Source organism: Salvelinus fontinalis, chromosome 20 (assembly GCF_029448725.1).
Source record: "Salvelinus fontinalis isolate EN_2023a chromosome 20, ASM2944872v1, whole genome shotgun sequence".
In the NCBI taxonomy this organism is placed as follows: Eukaryota; Metazoa; Chordata; class Actinopteri; order Salmoniformes; family Salmonidae; genus Salvelinus; species Salvelinus fontinalis.
This window is the reverse complement of record NC_074684.1, coordinates 5,835,922-5,856,240: the sequence shown is the minus strand read 5'-3', so window position 1 is coordinate 5,856,240 and position 20,319 is coordinate 5,835,922. Positions and strand designations below refer to the sequence as shown.

General features: G+C 41.7%; 1 protein-coding gene across 2 annotated transcripts in view; it reads left to right on the top strand.

The window, feature by feature from the left end:
* Nucleotides 1-8,759: 8,759 nt before the first annotated feature.
* LOC129817185 (kelch-like protein 29) overlaps nt 8,760-20,319 on the top strand; it is a 369,971-nt gene continuing 358,411 nt past the window's right edge. For both annotated transcript variants that reach the window (XM_055872179.1, XM_055872180.1), the window contains exon 1: nt 8,760-9,053. The gene's annotated coding sequence lies outside the window, so the exon portion shown is untranslated. The remainder of the gene's footprint in view (nt 9,054-20,319) is intronic.

The window sequence follows — 20,319 nt, the reverse complement described above, 5'->3', positions numbered from 1 at the left end:
GGAACCATACCAGGCCAAACACATAGAAATACAAAACAAGGACAACATAGAACACCAGACATAGAATGCCCACTCAAACTCACGCCCTGACCAACCAAAATAGAGACATAAAAAGGATCTCTAAGGTCAGGGCATGACACAGAATTAGATTACTTCCCAAGCAAAGTCACTTTTTTTGGTCTTCTCTTCTATAGAAGGTTGTAGCTCAGCCTCAATGTCAAAGAAACTAAACAATGATATCCCCACATATATTGAAGTCACATCTTTCCCCGGTATTTTAGCTTGATACCAGCATAAAGCATCACGGAACAAAGCATTGTTATAGATCACTTCATACAGGGTAATCGGATCCGTTTGATTTTTTTTCTAAATCTTAAGCTAACAAGGGTTAGGCCTGGGCTTTTTGCAATTTTCATACCCTGCATACCCTCTCATATCCCCTCAATTCGAGTCAGGGTTTTCATTTCACTTAACAGCCCTTCACTGGCACAGAGGTAGGCTATTTAAAGAGCGCATGGTGGGTGGAGGAATTGCCTGACAAATCTATGGATATACTGTAGTTGCCTATAGCTTAATTACTAGGGATGCATGATATATTGGTGAACATATCGGTTTAATGCCGATGTGCAAAACCGATGTCAAAGCTTACGTGCATACCTCTGTAACATAGATACATGATGTAATGACGCCACGTAAAATGTTGCTCTATATGTGCAACTCAGCATTCCAAAACTAGCTCACAATGTCTGCTGTGTGGATCGAGCAGTCATTTGAAAGAGTAACAAAATTTCAGCGAGACAACTCAAAGGTGAAATCCATTAAAGCCAAGATAATGGTATTCATTGCCCTTGACAATCAACTGTTCTCTGTTGTGAGTGATGTTGGCTTTCGCCAACTGGTCGAGCACCGGTATACAATACCAAGTGCGCTATTTTTCAGATGTTGCCCTACCGGAGTTACACAGTAATAGCGTCACTGCTATTAGCTTCACGACATACATACTATGGAACGCCGTTTGGGTCTTTGCGTGTCAAAAAAGATACAGTAGCACTGTCAAAGCTGTACAAAAAAGTCTGCAAACAAGCAAACACCGGCCACGAACGATGTGTTTACAATACCGCGTTGGTAATAAAGCATAATTTGTTCGACCGCAACTTCTGGGGTTGCTAGCTTTAGCTTGGTACCTAGCTATCACCAATAAAACCAGTCTGAAAACAATGATCAGTAGAAACTGTAGTCATTTTCATTATTCTTAGCAATGATTTAGGAATCCTTGTGAGTAAGTATTAGCTAGGTTGCCACTTGTTATTTGCCTATTGAAATTGAACTTCAGTTCATGAAAATAAATGGCTAGCCAGCTACTTAACCCTGTTGCCCAAAGCTAACGTTATAAGCAGGAAGCTAGCTTCATCTGGCTAGTGAGGCTCCACCGGACTGGGTTATGTGTTGTGAAGCTAGCATTGTTCGTATCCATGAGCTAGCTAGCTTTTTTTATGACCAGCACTGTAGCATACGTATCGATGAATCATTGTGACATATGAAATACGAGTGATTGTGTAATAACTATGTAAAAAATGTATGTACGCGTTTAATTATTATGTGATGTGCAGTCATATTCAGGTCCTGATTGGTCAACAAGCTTATTTGACACACGTCAAATAGTGTTATTTGACATGTCAAATAGTGTTAAATGGTACATTTGACACGCAAAGGCCCAAACGGTGTTCCATAGACATCCTGGTGGAGAATGAAATGACTGAACAAATTAACAACGAAACAGCACACGAAGTAAGTGAAAGAAATAGGTTTTGATTATATTTTACATACGTAAATGCCAACATTTTGGTCAGTGTGGTGTGTGTGTGTAACCTTTATTTAACTAGTCAAGTCAGTTAAGAAAAAAATCTTATTTACAATGATGGCCTACCCCGGCCAAACCCGGACGACGCTGAGCCAATTGTGCACTGCCCTATGGGACTCCCAATCACGGCCGGATGTGATACAGCTTGGATTCGAACCAGGGACTGTAGTGACGCCTCTTGCACTGTGATGTAGTGCCTTAGACTGCTGCGTCCATGTGTGTGTGTGTTAACTATTTAACTGTACTAGAATGCCTAAGGCTGCTAAAATTTTTATTTTCGGTTATCGGTATCGTGTTTTTTGGCAGGGAAAATATCAGATATCAGTATTGGCCAAAAATGTAATATTGGTGCGTCACTATTAATTCTGCCAAACCGGTAGGCCTAACTCTTCTTTTTTAAATAGGAAGAAATAGGCTCCAACACAAAGCCCTCTTGTTGTTTGTAGTGTAATTAAAATGATGCCTACTCAAATTTGTCTACTTTCAGCACCATGAACTGTCCAATTACGATTGATTGTGCCTTGGTTGCTGCTTCAAGTTTCAGCACCACAATGTACATGTTACTCGAATCTGGCTTAGGTGAGGTCAATATCTCTGATAAATAGGCCTACATCATGGGCAAGAAACATATTGTTTTTAATAAAATGTTTTATAGTAGTAGAAAGCTATCAAAGTTGACTCCGGTCCTCCTTCTCATCTTCGCGCTCTCCTTCTCAAACTGAATAGAACATCAACAATTATTTTCGAAGGAAGCCTTTAACTCTCCTCCTAAACTGCCACCATAGGCCTACACAGCACAGCCATTGGTTAGGCAGTGCACAAAACAGTTGTTTGATCAGCAAGAGCAGAGCAGGGCTCAGGGTTGGAATATCCATTGCAGTGTGTAATGCAGCCTAGTTTTATTTAAAGCATCCCAGCAGCTACAGTACTTTAAAAAATAGAACTTTGCTCTGTGCTTCTCAGAGCATGCACTTCATATCCTTTAGGCTATGGATCATTTAATTGAGACCACACTGAATAGCCTATAGGCTCATTTTATATTGCGCTCCCAGGGGAGAATCAGAATGAGGGGTGGAACCGGGCTCACATCTATATATAGCCTAACCTTTTCCTGTAGTTGGCGAAATCAGGGTCACACAGGGTCTTTCTTGGTAGTCTTAAACAAATCGACTTTGAAACCAAAGTATACACCTCACACGCATGGTTAAGGGCTTCAAAAAAGAAGACACATGTACCATGTCAGACATAGAGTTGAAATGTATTACATTTAGAGTTTGCATCCCAATATTACGCTTTATATACATCATAGAAGACTGAAAAATAGCAAAACCATTTGACACGGAAACACTAGATTTTTTGGCAGCTTTTTGAAGTAATGTTTATTTCTTATGAAAAATACTGAGAAATATTGACATTTCATCAATTACAAATTGCATGACCCTCCCCTGGACTAGATTTCAAAAATACTAAACCCTCCCCCATTTTCCTCCAGGTACCCATCATGTAAACGTCAATCCATCCCTAAGGTCCTTGGACTAAGGACTAATGTTAGGCTCCTGTAATGTCACTAACGGTGAAACGGGGGTGAAAATAATATCATCCTTTCTATTATTCTATATCATCTTGACAGAACAACTTTAGTTTCATGTTTTTTGCCTATTTAATATAATGGCATAAGAGACACTAACTGAACTCTTAAACATACAAACACCTGTCAGATACAGTAGTTGTTTGCTGCTTCAAATGATCATGATGGTGATTCTACAGTACCACGGTATTGGACGCTTTCTTTTATATAGCAGAGGTCTTTATTTAAGACAACTACTACCACTACGATTTGCTCAGCAGTCCATACAGTCCCTTTTTTATTGTTTATTTGGGGTTATTATTATTTTTTTTTGTCTTGATTTAAAAAAAAGTGTTTTACCTTTACTTAGCCAGATAAGTTGTTGGGGACACATCCTCTTATCTCTTTGCTATTTGGAATACAATATGCCTCCGAGGATATATTGAGGTGGTATTGGATCAGCGACAAGAGGATAAACAAAGATGGCTACCCTTATAGATGAGGTGGTGGTTACCTCTCTCTCCCCTGGGCCCAATTACTTCTGTTTATCACCTTTAGAGTCTGTTTCCTTCATAGAATGCATGGGGTCAGCAGTTTTAATCTGGATACAGTCTGTACGTGTCCTGTTTTTGGCGATGAACAAATAAGGACAGATAGGCCCATTTTCTTTTCAGTACATATATTGTGCTCTCAATTACATTTACTAAATTGTTCAATCAGATTATGACTTGAAAATAATTGTCATATAGGCCAATACTGATTTTTTTATAAGAATGTTTTTATTCTAGTGTGCAAAGAGAACTCACATATTGTAATAGTGATGTTTCAGTATTATTATTTTTGAAAGAGATTGCACTTCCCATGGTATTTTCAAATATTAGAAATGGTAACATAAAAAATATACTTTTGTTTTTCATTAAAAAAAAAGAATTAGAACAGAGAATTGGGCCTAAAGGAAATAAAGACTTATACTTGACTGATAACTAGTAAGGTAAAGTAGGCCCCTCTAGCACAAACTGCTACATGCCACAAATCATCTATATCATTTAAACTTTTTTCTCGTATTTTTTTCAGCAAAATAGTACTGTGTTTGCAATTCAGCAGAAGCTTGAGAAATGTATGTACCACTCGTTTTGTGCTGGAGTCGACACAAAACATTTTTAAGCATGCAGACTTAGCTACCTGTTGAGGCCCCTGGATGCCATTGTGGGTCAGTTCAGGTCAGTTGAAGCCCAACAGATTGAAGTGTAGCGCAGCTGGGGCCCTGCAGCGATCCATATATTGCTGGTCTAGAGTATATTCTAAAATGTGTTGCAGGCCTGTTTTCTTTATTGTGACAGACTGTTGTCTTCTTCCATTATTGATTATCACTACAGAGTATTCCTTTTATTTATTTAAAAAATCGAATTTGAGAGGAATGTTGTAGGCCAATAGCAGCCTATTTTTCATACACAAAATATCACACACATACAGCGCCAGTCAAAAGTTTGAACACACCTAATCATTAAAGGGTTTTTCTTCATTTTTACTATTTTCTACATTGTAGAATAATAGCGAAGACATCAACACTATGAAATAGAACTTATGGAATCATGTAGTAACCAAAAAAGTGTTAAACAAATCAAAATGTATATTTATATTTGAGATCCTTCAAAGAAGCCACCCTTTGCCTTGATTACGGCTTTGCACACTCCTGGCTTTCTCTCAACCAGCTTCACCTGGAATGCTTTTCCAACAGTCTTGAAGGAGTTCCCACATATGCTTAGAACTTGTTGGCTGCTTTTCCTTCACTCTGCGGTCCAACTCATCCCAATTGGGTTGAGGTCGAATGATTGTGGAGGCCACGTCATCTGATGCAGCACTACTTTTTTTTTTAAACCTTTATTTAACTAGGCAAGTCAGTTAAGAACAAATTCTTATTTTCAATGACGGCCTAGGAACAGTGGGTTTACTGCCTTGTTCAGGGGAAGAACGACAGATTTTTACTTTGTCAGCTCAGGGATTCGATCTTGCAACCTTTCGGTTACTAGTCCAACACTAGGCTACCTGCCGCCCCACTCTCCTTCTTGGTAAATAGCCCTTTCACAGCCTGGAGATGTGTTTTGGGTCATTGTCCTGTTGAAAAACAAATGATAGTCCCACTAAGCGCAAACCTGGCCTCCACAATCATCTGACCTCAACCCAATTGAGATGGTTTGGGATGAGTTGGACCGCAGAGTTGGACCTACCTTGTTAATGTTTTTTCCAGCAGTTTGGACATCTGACCTCAGGTGGGCTTTGAGGTGATGGTTGACTCCGCATCTCTCAGGCAAAGATTGTTTCTGCTTTTAGTGAACACTGCAGCGAATAATAGGCTACTGCAGTTATTGTGTAGAGCAGGTATTCCCAAACGTGGGTAAGAACAATGCCGCCAGGAGTACGCCAAATAAAAGTGTGATTCACATTAAAAACATACAAAATAAAACATTTTTTAAATGTATTTTCAAAAAAAAAAATCCCTCACATTTTCAAACAGTCCATTTATATTTTCCAGCGGGGCTATACATTTGGGTGAGTTTTTTTCTCGCCTGAGTAGCCTCGTTTCACTGCCAAAAATAAAAATAAACCATATAGTGTTCAGCGAAATAACAACACAATGTCAAATACAGGTAGCCTAGTCAAATAATTAACATCCAATCACATTAACCATTACTCTCTCGCGGGAATTCCATTAACGGTCCGTATGTAGCCAAACGTAACTGCTGCTCATGTTGGTATCTGTACTGATTGCGCAAAAGCCATGACGGAGACATAGTGGAATGGTAACGCGCGTGCAAGCAGTTGCTCCCGAAGAGGCTCTTGCTGCCAAGGGAATGCCTGACAGCTTTAAAGACGTTTTGGACACTACAGTGAAAATGGTTAACTTTGTTAAAGCAAGGCCCCTCAACTCTCGTGTATTTTCTGCGCTATGCAATGATATAGGCATGTAACGCTTTACAACATACAGAAATGCGCTGGTTATCAAGGGGCAAAGTATTGACACATTTTTTTTTAATTGAGAGAGGAGCTTAAAGTTTTCTTTACTGACCATCATTTTCACTTGTCTGACTGCTTGCATGATGACAAGTTTCTCATACGACTGGCCTATCTGGGTGATGTTTTTTCTCTCCTGAATGATCTGAATCTAGAATGACAGGGACTCTCCTCAACTATATTCAATGTCCGGGACAAAATTGAGGCTATGATTAAGAAGTTGGAGCTCTTCTCTGTCTGCATTAACAACAACACACAGGTCTTTCCATCATTGTATGATTTTTTGTGCGCAAATAAACTCAAGCTTACGGACAATGGCAAATGTGACATATCAAAGCACCTGAGTGAGTTGGGTGCACAATTACGCAGGTACTTTCCAGAAACGGATGACACAAACAACTGGATTCGTTATCCCATTCATGCCCTGCCTCCAGTCTACTTACCGATATCTGAACAAGAGAGCCTCATCGAAATTGCAACAAGCGGTTCTGTGAAAATGTAATTTAATCAGAAGCCACTGCCAGATTTCTGGATCGAGCTGCGCTCAGAGGATCCTGCCTTGGCAAATCACACTGTTAAGACACTAATGCCATTTGCAACCACGTACCTATGTGAGTGTGGATTCTCGGCCCTCACTAGCATGAAAACTAAATACAGGCACAGACTGTGTGTGGAAAATTATTTAAGACTGAGACTCTCTCCAATACAACCCAACATTGCAGAGTTATGTGCATCATTTCAAGCGCACCCTTCTCATTAACCTGTTGTTAGTTATTCACAATTTTCTATGAACAAATAAGGTTTTATATGTAAGATGGTTAAATAAAGAGCAAAATTATTGGCTATTATTATTTGTGCCTTGGTCCTATTAGAGCTCTTTGTCACTTCTCACAAGCCGGGTTGTGACAAAAACTCACACTCATTCTTATGTTTAATAAATGTCTTATAGTGTGTGTGTGGCAGGCTTACAATGATGGCAAAAAACAACATTTGAGAGTGTGCTGACCCTGGTGCTAGAGGGGGTAAGCAGCTGGAGGTTGAATGTTTGAAGGGGTACGGGACTATAAAAAGTTTGGGAACCACTGTGAAATAAATGTTACATAGCCTAAAACAAAATATGGTATTGTCAGCTGTTTCACACTTGTGTACAAAACCGAAAGTAAAAGACCAAAAAATTAAACTTAAGGGGGAGCATAGAAATAGTCCACATAGAACATATAACATGTGTTAGACTTGCTTTCAATGAGAACGACAGATCTATAACCCCTTCGCCCAAAAACGTAGCCTACATATTGCAGCTTTAAGCAAGTGAGGCGTTTTTGTATGGGGGGGGGGCAGTGAGTGTCAAATGTAGTAAAGATAAAAAATGTATTGCTATTTTTATGTGAGGCTTATACTATATGTTTCTTAATGATTATGTTGTTATGAATGTGTGTGCTGGCTGGCTGGTGTACTGATATAAGTGTGATGGATGCATGAGACATCCTGGCAACTTTGAGAAAAAACACTTTATATTGGAATTGTCCTTGTTGAAATTCGAGACATCTATGCATACTCATGGGGCTAGCATAGGATCTTTATCTCTTTTTCCTGGTATCCAATTGGTAGTTACAGTCTTGTCTCATCGCTGCAACTCCCGTACGGACTCGGGAGAGGCGAAGGTCGAAAGCCGTGCGTCCTCCGAAATACAACCCAACCAAGCCGCACTGCTTCTTGACACAATGCTAACCAGGAAGCCAGCCGCACCAACGTGTCGGAGGAAACACAGTACACCTGCCGACCATGTCAGCGTGCACTGTGCCCGGCTCGCCACAGGAGTCGCTAGAGCGCGATGGGACAAGGACATCCCTGCCGGCCAAACCCTCCCCTAACCCGGCCGATGCTCGGCCAATTGTACGCTGCCCCATGGGTCTCCCGGTTGCGGCCGGCTGCAACAGAGCCTGGGCTCGAACCCATAATCTCAAATGGCAGCATAGGATCTCATTGAATACAGGCGGTGGTTGATGTCAACACCCCTCATGGAATATTTTTTAGAAAATAATGAGATTTAGGCCCCATCGACAAATCCAAAAAGAGAACTAGGCGGGAGATTGACAGCCCGCCGTTCTGCGCTGCGGACAACAAATCCCATTCTAACCGCGGGGACACAAGCATCTCGTCATTATATCCAGTATTTCTGACACAGAGAGATCCTTTCCAAGGTGTATCCAAGTTCATGCAGTTCCATCCACAGACAAGTGAGAGGCGCTGTAGGGCTCCGTAGAAAGTAAAAGGGGAGGAGCGGTATGGGAGAGTAAAGTAGCCACACGGTCTGTCTGTCTGTATGATTGTATGACCAGGCATGCGCTCGCGTCTGAGAACCAACCGACGCTGAGCAGAGAGCGGATGAAGAAGAAGCGTTTGGTGGCATCTGCGAACTCCCGACCACTCCGCTTACTATTGGCAACGGAAAGACGGTAGCCTCGACAGATACAGCGGACTCCTGACACTCAGCAACAGAAGGGCAACATAATACATTTAGCTGTAAAAAGCAACAACAGTCTTTGCTGGATAAAGACAGCATTCACACATAAGGACGAACGCCGGTGCTGAAGCTCAGCTGCGACTAGGGAGGTAAGGAGAAACTGCGTGTCAGCGCACGAAAAACTACTTTATGCATTTTTTATGTGCTCCGTGTCAGCCTAAGTTTACGCTTTACGCGAGGACCTCTCAATATGAGTATCCCGTGCTTTGCCTGAATGTGTGTCAGAAGCAGGAGTCAGGTTCATCTTTATCACCCCTTGCTAAGCACCATAATAACCAAATGGGTGTGCGGCTCCCATGTTGTGCGCAAGCGCCTCTACAAGGTGAAGGTGAAAAATATTCGCGCTAAACTTATAGGGTCCGTGAAAACGCGTATCAGTCTAATGATCCAATACACTCGTTCAAATTGAATAATATTAGTTTCTCATTTCTCAAGTGATTTTTCTCTCTCTCTCTTCGTGATCCACTCTTTAAATTGAATAATAGACAAATGTTTTCAGATTTTGCAATGTCCAAATGTTCTACCCTATTAAATTTAGATTTATTGGTTTTAAATATTGGTGTGGCTGGGAAAACAGGATGATTTTTAAGTCTGTGCTTCAAGTGGACGCTACCACTTCAGAGCGGGGAGATTAGCCTTGCCTACACTATACAATAAAGTGGCAAATTAATGTTTGCATAGCCACAGGGTATGGGTTTGGGTAAAGCCCCATATGAGACAGACATTTTACGGTCCATTATTATAACCTATTACAGATCTAGACACTAGCCTCTACACCAGGGATCATCAACTAGATTCAGCCGGAAGGCAGAAATTTTTTAATTGTAAAATGTTTTATTTATTTTTCTTCAGAGGATGGTCAGGGGGCCGGAACATAATTTGTAAACTGCAAATTGACCGCAAGAAGCCCAGAAGCCCAAACAGACCATTTGACCAAAACATAATAATTTCAAACCTTATTTTTTTTTTTTTAATCTGAGATATTGAGAGCGTGAGGGGGGCAAATAAAATCACCAGTGGGCCACCAGTTGGGGAACCCTGCTCTATATGGTGAACAAGTAGGATCCTATGTTAGCAGTATAGCTAAGACAAATGAATAGCCTATAACGGAGACCATGTCCCTGTTTTGGGATAATCTATGCGTCCTTCATTCCTCCCATCCTTGAAAACATCACCGATAGGTCAAAGAAGATTTTACGCTAGGCTAACAACCAAGTCAATTTCAGATCAGTGATTATTTCTATACCCTGTCATCATTGATCTAATGTAAGTTGCTCTGGATAAGAGCGTCTGCTAAATGACTTAAATGTAAATGTATAGCCTATGTATTTAGATCAATCATTATTTCAAGAAAGGGATCATTCAAACACGAATATATTCAAACAGTGCCTATATACTGCTTTGCAGGAGTGGTCCTTGATTTGCCTCTCCACTCACAGACACGTTTGCACGAAATCCTTGCTTCACTCCTCCCACAAGCCGTTGGATAGGCCTATAGGCCTACAACATAATGCCAATAGGCTATAGTCTAATTTACTTTCACTTGCCTACTGTTAGCCTACAGGTTATGGGTAGTCAATCGAGTGGGTCGATGTCAGTTTATGGACACGTATACACTCGTACTGTAGCTCCAGGTCTCCAGGATCCCAAGATAATTAGCCTACAGTCATTAGGATGATGGTTGCCATAAGCAGGAAATACTGTTAACAAAGCACCATCGTTAGTAAAGTTGTCCATGACTTAGAGATAAACAAATAAATGTGCCACTGTCCAAGTGTTTATTAAGATACGATATGGTGGGTGTTAAGGTACGATGCGTAGCGGGACACTTCCATGGCCAACATCACATTGGTAAAGCTAGCAGGTACTGTAGTGTGAATCAAGCCTGCGATTTAAGGGCTTTGGTAGCAGGCATCTGTAGTCGAAGATGTGAGACGATGCATTTGTCTCAGAGCTGGGCTCATTTAACAGGGGCTTCTCACCTCCGCTTTATATGGGCGGGATTGTCACTGCATAGTTACAATTACTAGTCTTTGTGAAGGGATAAGGCTGTGGTGGTGGCAAAGTAAGAGAGTATGTGCATGTGTTTGAAAGAGTGTGTATGTACACACACAAAGTGTTTGTGTGCCTGTGTTAGCATGTGTGCTGTTGCTGGAGTCTTATAAGGTTGCTACAGTAAGAGCATAATTGAGTGTGTCTTTGCCTCTGCAGTGATAAACATGCAGACCATGCATCACCATCAGGGAATTACTAAAGTGAGCAGTGGGGAAGGCTTAGTTTAGATGTATGATCTCTGAGGCAGAGAGCTCAGCTCTGTGTTTGTTAGCTCTGTCTGTGGCAGAGCCGGTCTGGGTGAACTTCTGTAGGGTCTCGGATGAAGCATACGGAGGCAGGCAATCAATGTATATGTTTCTGGAGTTTGTTACACTCTAATACACTTGGGGCCTATTGCAAAAACCAACTGCCAGCCTAACACGGAACCCAAACCGGCTGCACGAGTGCGCCATCGTGCATACATTTATTTTGTCCAGTTTGCGCTGTTCTGCGAAGGGAGTAGTACACCGCGTTGTACGAGATCTTCAGTTTCTTGGCAATTTCACACATGGAATAGCCTTCATTTCTCAGAACAAAAATAGACTGACGAGTTTCAGAAGAAAGTTTTGTTTCTGGCCATTTTGAGCCTGTAATCGAACCCACATGCTGATGCTCCAGATACTCAACTAGTCTAAAGAAGGCCAGTTTTATTGCTTCTTTAAGCACAACAGTTTTCAGCTTTGCTAACATAATTGCAAAAAGTGTTTTCTAATGTTCAATTAGCCTTTTAAAATGATAAACTTGGATTAGCTAACACAACGTGCCATTGGAACACAGGAGTGATGGTTGCTCATAATGGGCCTCTGTACGCCATGTAGATATTCCATAAAAAATCTGCCGTTTCCAGCTACAACAGTCATTTACAACATTAACAATGTCTACACTGTATTTCTGATCAATTTGATGTTATTTTAATGGCCAATTTTTTATTGTTGCTTTCTTTCAAAAACAAGGACATTTCTAAGTGACCCCAAACTTTTGAACGGTAGTGTATTTTTTGTTTGTTATTATTACTTTAATTATTCAATTTTTTACCTTTTATTTAACTAGGCAAGTCAGTTAAGAACAAATTCTTATATTCACATATCTTCTTTGTCAAATGAAAATGTAGTATAATAAAGTCATTTCAAATGGCACACATTATTTTGCCATTTTAAGATGAAACATTTGAACAACGTATAGGCCTATTACTGTTATATTATTATGTATTTTACATTCTTCAGTGTTAAGGTTTACAATGCTTTAATTGGGGACGGGAATAGAGAACCAGCTGTCTGGTGTCAACGTAAAATCTAAATCATTTGTTTATTCTTGTGGGTTTTTTCATTTCAGAAGGTGACATGCTTTTCAAGAACGATTTCCCTAATAATCATCAGAAATCAGGCCACCTGAGGGGACAAATGTCAGAAAATCGGCAATCAAAATAATACCACAGTGACCAGGGTAGCCCATTTCATTCTGAGTTCGGATGTATCTCTACGATGCATACTTTCAGGTTTTCCGAACAACACTGCAGGTGCTAGCACATGCGCAAATCGAATGCACTGCTGGAACTCCCATTTGAAGTAAGGTATTCACATGAGAGTAAGGTATTCACATGACTAATGAAATACTCGGCCTACTGCCATAATCAGTTGCTTGTAAACATAGTCGTTGGTTATAAACATTGATTTTTGAAATAGCAGGACAAGAAGAATCCTGCCCCTTGTCAGTGTCCTGAATCCTCATCCCCTCGTCTTTTTTATATTAATACTTTTGTCTTTGCCCTGCGGCGGTGAGAAGAGTACACAGTGCTGTTTTAGGACTGTGTAGTCCAATAGCCATGCCAGGCTTAGGCTGTAGGGTCTTACAAACCAAGAGCATGCTAATTCTGTAACAACACAATCAGATAAACATGTTGGGGAAGCTCTGAGGCTTTATATGGCTGACAGTGCTTAAACGAGAGAGTACGGACGGGTGTTAGAACAACAGGCTACAAAGGGCCAAACGGGACTTCAATCTTCCTCTCTCTGGAATTTTTTAAATGTATTTTAGAGGCTCCGTTTCGGGATGTTTTTATCCCCAGATCTCTTCCATTCGTTCCTCATCTCCCTCATTCAGCTCTGGTGATATTCCCTGTGGATCAGTATGCAGAATATTCAGGTAGGGATGGAGGCTATTGTAAAAGGGTAATATACTTGCTAATGTAGACTGGGTGAACAGCCACAAGCTAGCTGTTTCCCGAGCCTCTTTAGAGACCAGTGAACTATGAAAGGCAGTCTCTTGTCTTCAGCTGATCTCTCCTACCCAGGAGCGCCGGGGGTTGTGGCTGTGGTATCATAGCGCTAAAAGCCTGCTGTTTGACTGCACCGAGACTCGAATGGTCTCATAGCGACACACAACTCTGAACGCCCAACGACTACACAGGCTGTGTCAGAAGTGCTCGCTCTGCTGCAAGGATGCAGCCCATGCTGTTTTTTTTTGCCTATACAAAAAGTGGCAGCGCGTCAACAACAAAAAAAAAGGCAGCACTTATGTGAATTTCAGTGCCTCGATCTCTAGGAAGGTGTAGTTTATTAGGATCCCCGAGAGCTACGTGGACATGCAGCTGCTACTCTTCCCGGGGTCCACATAAAACATATAAAGTACAGAACAGTTGTAGACAAGAACAACATAGAATATTACATTAAATTCAAAATAAATAAGAGTTATATTTTGGAAAGACACCAAGAGAACAAAAAATACTATTTACACACTACTCTTTCTAAAATGAGTTATTTAGAAAGAGGAAAGGCGCTGTGATACAGGCTGTGTGTTTGTTTTTTTAAGCAAAACTTGATATTTGCCCGGGTAGCCTCTGGTGGCAGAGCGTTCTACGATGACATGGCTCTATACATAACTGAGCAACGGATTAAATCTGTCTTTGGTTTGGGTAGAAAAACCCCCACAGTGGGGTAAGTACGTACTGTTTTTGAAGTGCGTGCAAATAGATTATACAAGTGGTTAGGCATTTTCAACACACAGAGGTTTCTTAAAAAGACTAGAAGATAAGTCGTCAATTCCTCCTCAGCAGACCATATTCGTAGTTCTGTGTGTGCAGTTAAGGGCAAGGCATGGTGCTTTGTTTTGAGCCAGCTGCAGCTTCGCTAGGTCTTTCTTTGCTGCACCACATTACCGGCTACAAACAATATAGGCTAACTCCACTGTACTAACCTCATACATTTAGATTTTGGGGTGGTATTTCAGGGGGTATTCGACTGGCAATTCGTTAGGCCACATAACATGGTAATGCAAAATGGGTAAAGAGGGTTTGCGTTCATGTGCAGCTAAATCAGGCCCATCGGTTTCGAATGATATGAAGTGACAGAGAAAATATTCTGTGTTTGTTCAACATTAAAAAAAACGAATCACATTTGGACCTTTTTTACCTTTTTAAAGTATATTAATATACTCAGTCGGAAGCTGGTGGCCTAGAATGGATTTAGCCTATTTTCAGCTATTCTATGATTTATATGACAGGGACAATGCAATGGATGCTAAGCGAAACAGTTTATTTTTATCCATACAGGTTCTAGCCAGCCTCGACACATTTTTAAGCTTTGCCTTGGTGTGTGCCATTGTCAAAAAGGTATTGTCACTGTGGGCTATTTCATATAGCTATCATGGGTTGTGTGGTATCCCCTCCAGAAACTAGTACCAATCCTACCTTTCCCATTAATATGCTGCGGTTTCATTAGCCTCTGAGCTAATAGGCTGGCACCCTGGGGGCCAGGGCCAAAGGCTACACTGATTAGACTATCAACCAATTCCAAACCAACCCTTGGCTCTTTCCGCCTCTTCACTTCTTGTATATAGATTTGAGAGGATGTGATTGGTGTTATCAAAGTAATATGGCAAACATTTAGAGAACATCAGAGGGCAATGTAAAGCTTCAAGCAATTATTATTGCTGAATCCAATCCAAACCTTATCCACAAATAGTATGGCAACGATAGTCAGAGACGTTAGCTGAAGCGCATACGCCAACAGATCTGGGACCAGGCTAATGCAGTCGTTTGGCTAATCCAAACCTTTCAGACCTCCATTAGGAGCCTAGAGGCGAGGGGGTGGGGAACTAAGGGTTTGGTCTGGAACTGGGCCTGTATAAGCAGTCCCCTCCGGTCCCCTGCAGGTTTAAGCGGGCGGCAGCCGAAACCCGTTAACTTCACATGATGACACAGCAGACTAGCTTCACACAGGAGGGAGATCTGGGGGCCTGGGACACTGCCTGGTGTACATGGAAAATCAGAAATCTACCGTTACCTCCTAGCTCCTCCTGGCAAGCCTTTGTTTGTGTATAAAGACTCGCGTTAAGGCACGGACGCACCAGTAGCGTTTGCCGGCCCGTAAATACTTAGCACCTCTGAACAGAGTGGCGGCTGTTATTTGCAAACCGAGTGCAAAGGGATTCTACACGTCGAAACGGGGGAAAATGTCCGCAGTCAGACGCCTACTAAAACACACCGCGGCGAATTAACGGCAGACGAATGGCAGACCGTAACTCCTGGGATGTGTTTTCTCCTTTTAAAGCCACAGTCTGAAAGTTTTCCACCGTGATTTAAAACTACTGCATTTTACTTCTAAATACCTTTTTTTGGGGGGGGGGGGGGGGGGGGGGATTTAGTACAAATGTCTTACCCTGTTGTAGAAATCAAGAAATTGCCATGTAAAAATGACTCCATTGTAAAAAATGATGTCGGTGGTCTGGCTGTGTTGATTGCTGTTAGCCTGGGAACGTGACAGACACCAGGGGAGCAGCACTATCTCTTTTATAGAACACACCTTCTCTTTAATAAGGTGCATTTTATTAGGTTGTCGCTGCTTCTGAATAAACATTGTCCATAATAAAATATTCAAATCTATTCCTGGGTAATGTGTGCTCTGTGGGTTTTAAGAGAGCGGAGAAGATGTCAGATGTTGTTTGAGAGAGGAGAGGGAGAGAATGCTGGCTGGCCCTTACGAGGGGTGTGGCAGTGTTATGTAATAATTGATCTAAAATTGAATAATTGAATCTGCCTTCAGGAGGTGCTGTGTGAGAGAGAATGGAGAGAGGCCTAGCAAATCAATCCTGAGGTGGGGTGTCATTCTCATACCAGCCTCCTCTCCTTCCTGCAGGCAGACCTGACCTGATATTACCCCGGTCGACACCATCACACATCCTTACCAGTCCCCTGAACAAGTCACTGGAACTTGTTTCAATCCAAATTCGCACTCCCCAGACTCATTAATCGTCCCTCCATGACTAGACAGTACTTGAGGCGAGTGTTCAGATGACTAGACAGCACTTGAGGCTAAACAGTATCATTGCCTACTTGTGCGATCATGACAGTCCTATTTGACTGATTTCTTTTTACGAGAAGAATAGTTGATTGGTTAGTAGGACAGACAGTTGATTGGTTAGTTGGGTTATATGGTCCACACAAACAGAATGTCATTGAGTAAACAAACTACAAACTAGTGTAAAATTATTTAAACCATTGAGGTGAGGGTTAAGGCAGAAAAAATAAGATTAGGCTTGGAGCATTGCATGAAATATTTCAATTTTGTGACTGCAATGGCAGCATAGAGTAAATTACACTGAACAAAAATAGAAATGCAACAATTTCAAAGATTTTGCCGAATTACAGTTCATATATGGAAATCAGTCAATTAAAATCAATTCATTAGCCCCTAATCTATTGATTTCAAATGACTGGGAATTCAGATATGATCTGTTGGTCACATATACCTTAAAAATAATGATGACCACCATTTTCTCATGCAGCGCGACACATCTTCTTCGCATAGAGTTGATCAGGCTGTTGATTGTGGAATGGTGGCCCATTCCTCTTCAATGGCTGTGCGAAGTTGCTGGATATTAGTGGGAACTGGAACACGCGGTCGTACACGTTGATCCAGAGCACCGCAGACATGCTCAATCAGTGACATGTCTTGTGAGTATGGAGGGACATTTTCAGCTTCCAGGAATTGCTGTACTATACTGTGCTCTATTCCACTGTACTGTGCTGTCCAAACTTGTGAAACAGACGCCCTATGATTGATTCAGATTTGTACTGACCAAATTTCCACTACTTTTCAACATTCATGGATATCCGGTGTGGGTCGGTGCTCAGTGGGTGAGAAGGATGGTTAAAGTAAACTGAACAAAAATATAAACTCAACATGTAAAGTGTTGGTTTCATAAGCTGAAATAAAAGATACCAGATATTTTCCATATGCACAAAAAGCTTATTTCTCTCAAATTTTGTGCATAAATTTGTTTACATCCCTGTTAGTGAGCATTTCTCCTTTGCCAAGATAATCCATCCACCTGGCAGTTGTGGCCTATCAAGAATTATATCATATATCATCAAACAGCATGATCATTACACATGTGGACCTTGTAATGGGGACAATAAAAGGCCACTCTAAAATTAGCATTTTTGTCACAACACAATGCCATAGATGTCTGAAGTTTTGAAGGAGTGTGCAATTGGCATTTACACCAGAGCTGTTGCTAAAGAATGTGTTAACATTTCTACCATAAGTGGCCTCACAACCGCAGACCACGTCTAACCACGCCAGCCCAGGACCTCCACATCAGGCTTCTTCACCTGTGGGATCATCTGAGACCAGCCAACAGGAGAGCTGATGAAACTGTGGGTTTGCGCAACCGAAGAATTTCTGCACAAACTGTCAGAAACCGTCTCAGGGAAGCTCATCTGTGTGCTCGTCGTCCTCACCAGGGTCTTAACCTGACTGCAGTTCGGCGTCGCAAACGACTTCTGGGAACAAATGCTTACCTTCGATGGCCACTAGCACGTTGGAGAAGTGTGTTCTTCACAGATTAATTCCGGTTTCAACTGTACCGGGCAGATGGCAGACAGCGTGCATGGTGTCATGTGTGCGAGTGGTTTGCTACCGTCAACGTTGTGAACAGAGTGCCCCATGGTGGGGTTATGGTATGGGCAGGCAGGCATAAGCTACGGACAACGAATACAATTGCATTTTATTGATGGCAATTTGAATGCACAGAGATACCGTGACGATCCTGAGGCCAATTTTCGTGCCATTCATCCTCCGCCATCACCTCATGTTTCAGCATGATAATGCACGGCCCCATGGCCTCCCAGTTCTTCCATGGCCTGCATAGTCACCGGACATGACACCCATTTGAGCATTTTTGGGTTGCTCTGGATCGACGTTCAATGTAAATGGAACGAGGGGGCTCATGGATAGGTGTCAGTAAGAGCTGGGAGAGGTGACATTAACTGTAGAGAAAGAAGAGGGACAGGAGGGTTTTCACACTCTTGCTTTGACCAGCGGCAGGTAGCCTAGTGGTTAGAGCGTTGGGCCAGTACCCGAAAGGCTGCTGGATTGAATCTCCGAGCTGACAAGGTAAAAATCTGTCGTTCTGCCCCTGAACAAGGCAGTTAACACACTGCACCCCGTAGGCCGTCATTGTAAATAAGAATTTGTTCTTAAATGACTTGCCTAGTTAAATAAGGTAAAATAAAAAACACACGACAGAAGGAGAATGAAAACAGCTATGAACAGAACATAACAGTATGCCAGTGGAAGGAAGGACAGTAGCAGGTGACCCAACTGTGGTTTGTGACTACTAAGATTTCCCAATGTAGCCAATTCAGTGGTAGCCTTTCCGTTACTGATTTTTAATCACTTAATAAATCCTAAACCAAATTGTTATCAGTAAAAACACTTGGTAGGTATGTGTTTTACTTGTTATGTCGGTGAAATTAAGGGAGACATTTTTCTAAATATCTTAAAGAAATGCAGGTTTTTGGTAACAGAATGACAAGACAGTAGGCAATATTCTTTAAACTTACAGAAGGCAAATCATTTCTGCAAAATTGAATATACAGTGCATTCGTAAAGTATTCAGACCCCTTCACCTTTTTCACATTTTGTTACGTTACAGCCTTATTCGAAAATGGATTAAATAAGAAAAATCCTCATCAATCTACACACAACACCCCATAATAACAAAGCAAAAACAGGTTTTTAGAAATGCTTGCAAATTTATAAAAAATAAAGATACCTTATTTACAAGTATTTAGACACTTTGTTATGAAACTTAAAATTGAGCTCAGGTGCATCCTGTTTCCATTGATCATGCTTGAGATGTTTCTACAACTTGATTGGAGTCCACCTGTGGTAAATTCAATTGATTGGACATGATTTGGAAAGGCACACTGTCTACATACGGTCCCACATTTGACAGTGCATGTCAGAGCAAAAACCAAGCCATGAGGTCAAAGGAATTGTCTGTAGAGCTCCAAGACAGGATTGTGCCGAAGCACAGATCTGGGCAAGGGTACCAAAACATTTCTGCAGCATTGAAGGTCCCCAAGAACACGGTGGCCTCCATTATTCTTAAATGAAAGAAGTTTGGAACCACCAGGACTCTTCCTAGAGCTGGCAGCTCTGAAAAACTGAGAAATCGGGGGAGAAGGACCTTGGTCAGGGAGGTGACCTAGAACCCGATGGTCACTGACAGAGATCCAGATTTTCTCTATGGAGATGGAAAAACCTTCCAGAAGATCAACCATCTCTGCAGCACTCCATCAATCAGGCATTTATGGTAGAGTGGCCAGACAGAAGCCACTCCTCAGTAAAAGGCACATGACAGCCCGCTTGGAGTTTCCAAAGGGCACCTCAAGGACTCTCAGACCATGAGAAACAAGATTCTCTGGTCTGATAAAACCAAGATTGAACTTCTTGGCCTGAATGCCAAGCGTCACATCTGGAGGAAACCTGGCACCATCTCTACGGTGAAGCATGGTGGCGGCAGCATCATCCTGTAGGGATGTTTTTCTGCGGAAGGGACTGGGAGACTAGTCAGGATCGAGGGAAAGATGAATGGAGCAAAGTACAGAGAGGTCCTTGAGGAAAACCTGCTCCAGAGCTCTCAGGACCTCAGACTGGTGCAAACATCTCTGGAGAGACTTGAAAATAGCTGTGCAACCTGACAGAGCTTGAGAGGATCTGCAGAGAAGAATGGGAGAAACTCCCCAAATACAGGCGTGCCAAGCTTGTAGCGTAATACCCAAGAAGACTCAAGGCTGTAATCGCTGCCAAAGGTGCTTCAATAATGTACTGAGTAATGGGTCTGAATACTTATGTAAATGTTTTTTTGCTATATACATTTGCAAAAATGTCTAAACCTGTTTTTGCTTTGCCATTATGGGGTATTGTGTGTGTATATTGATGAGGAAAATAAACAATTTAATACATTTTAGAATAA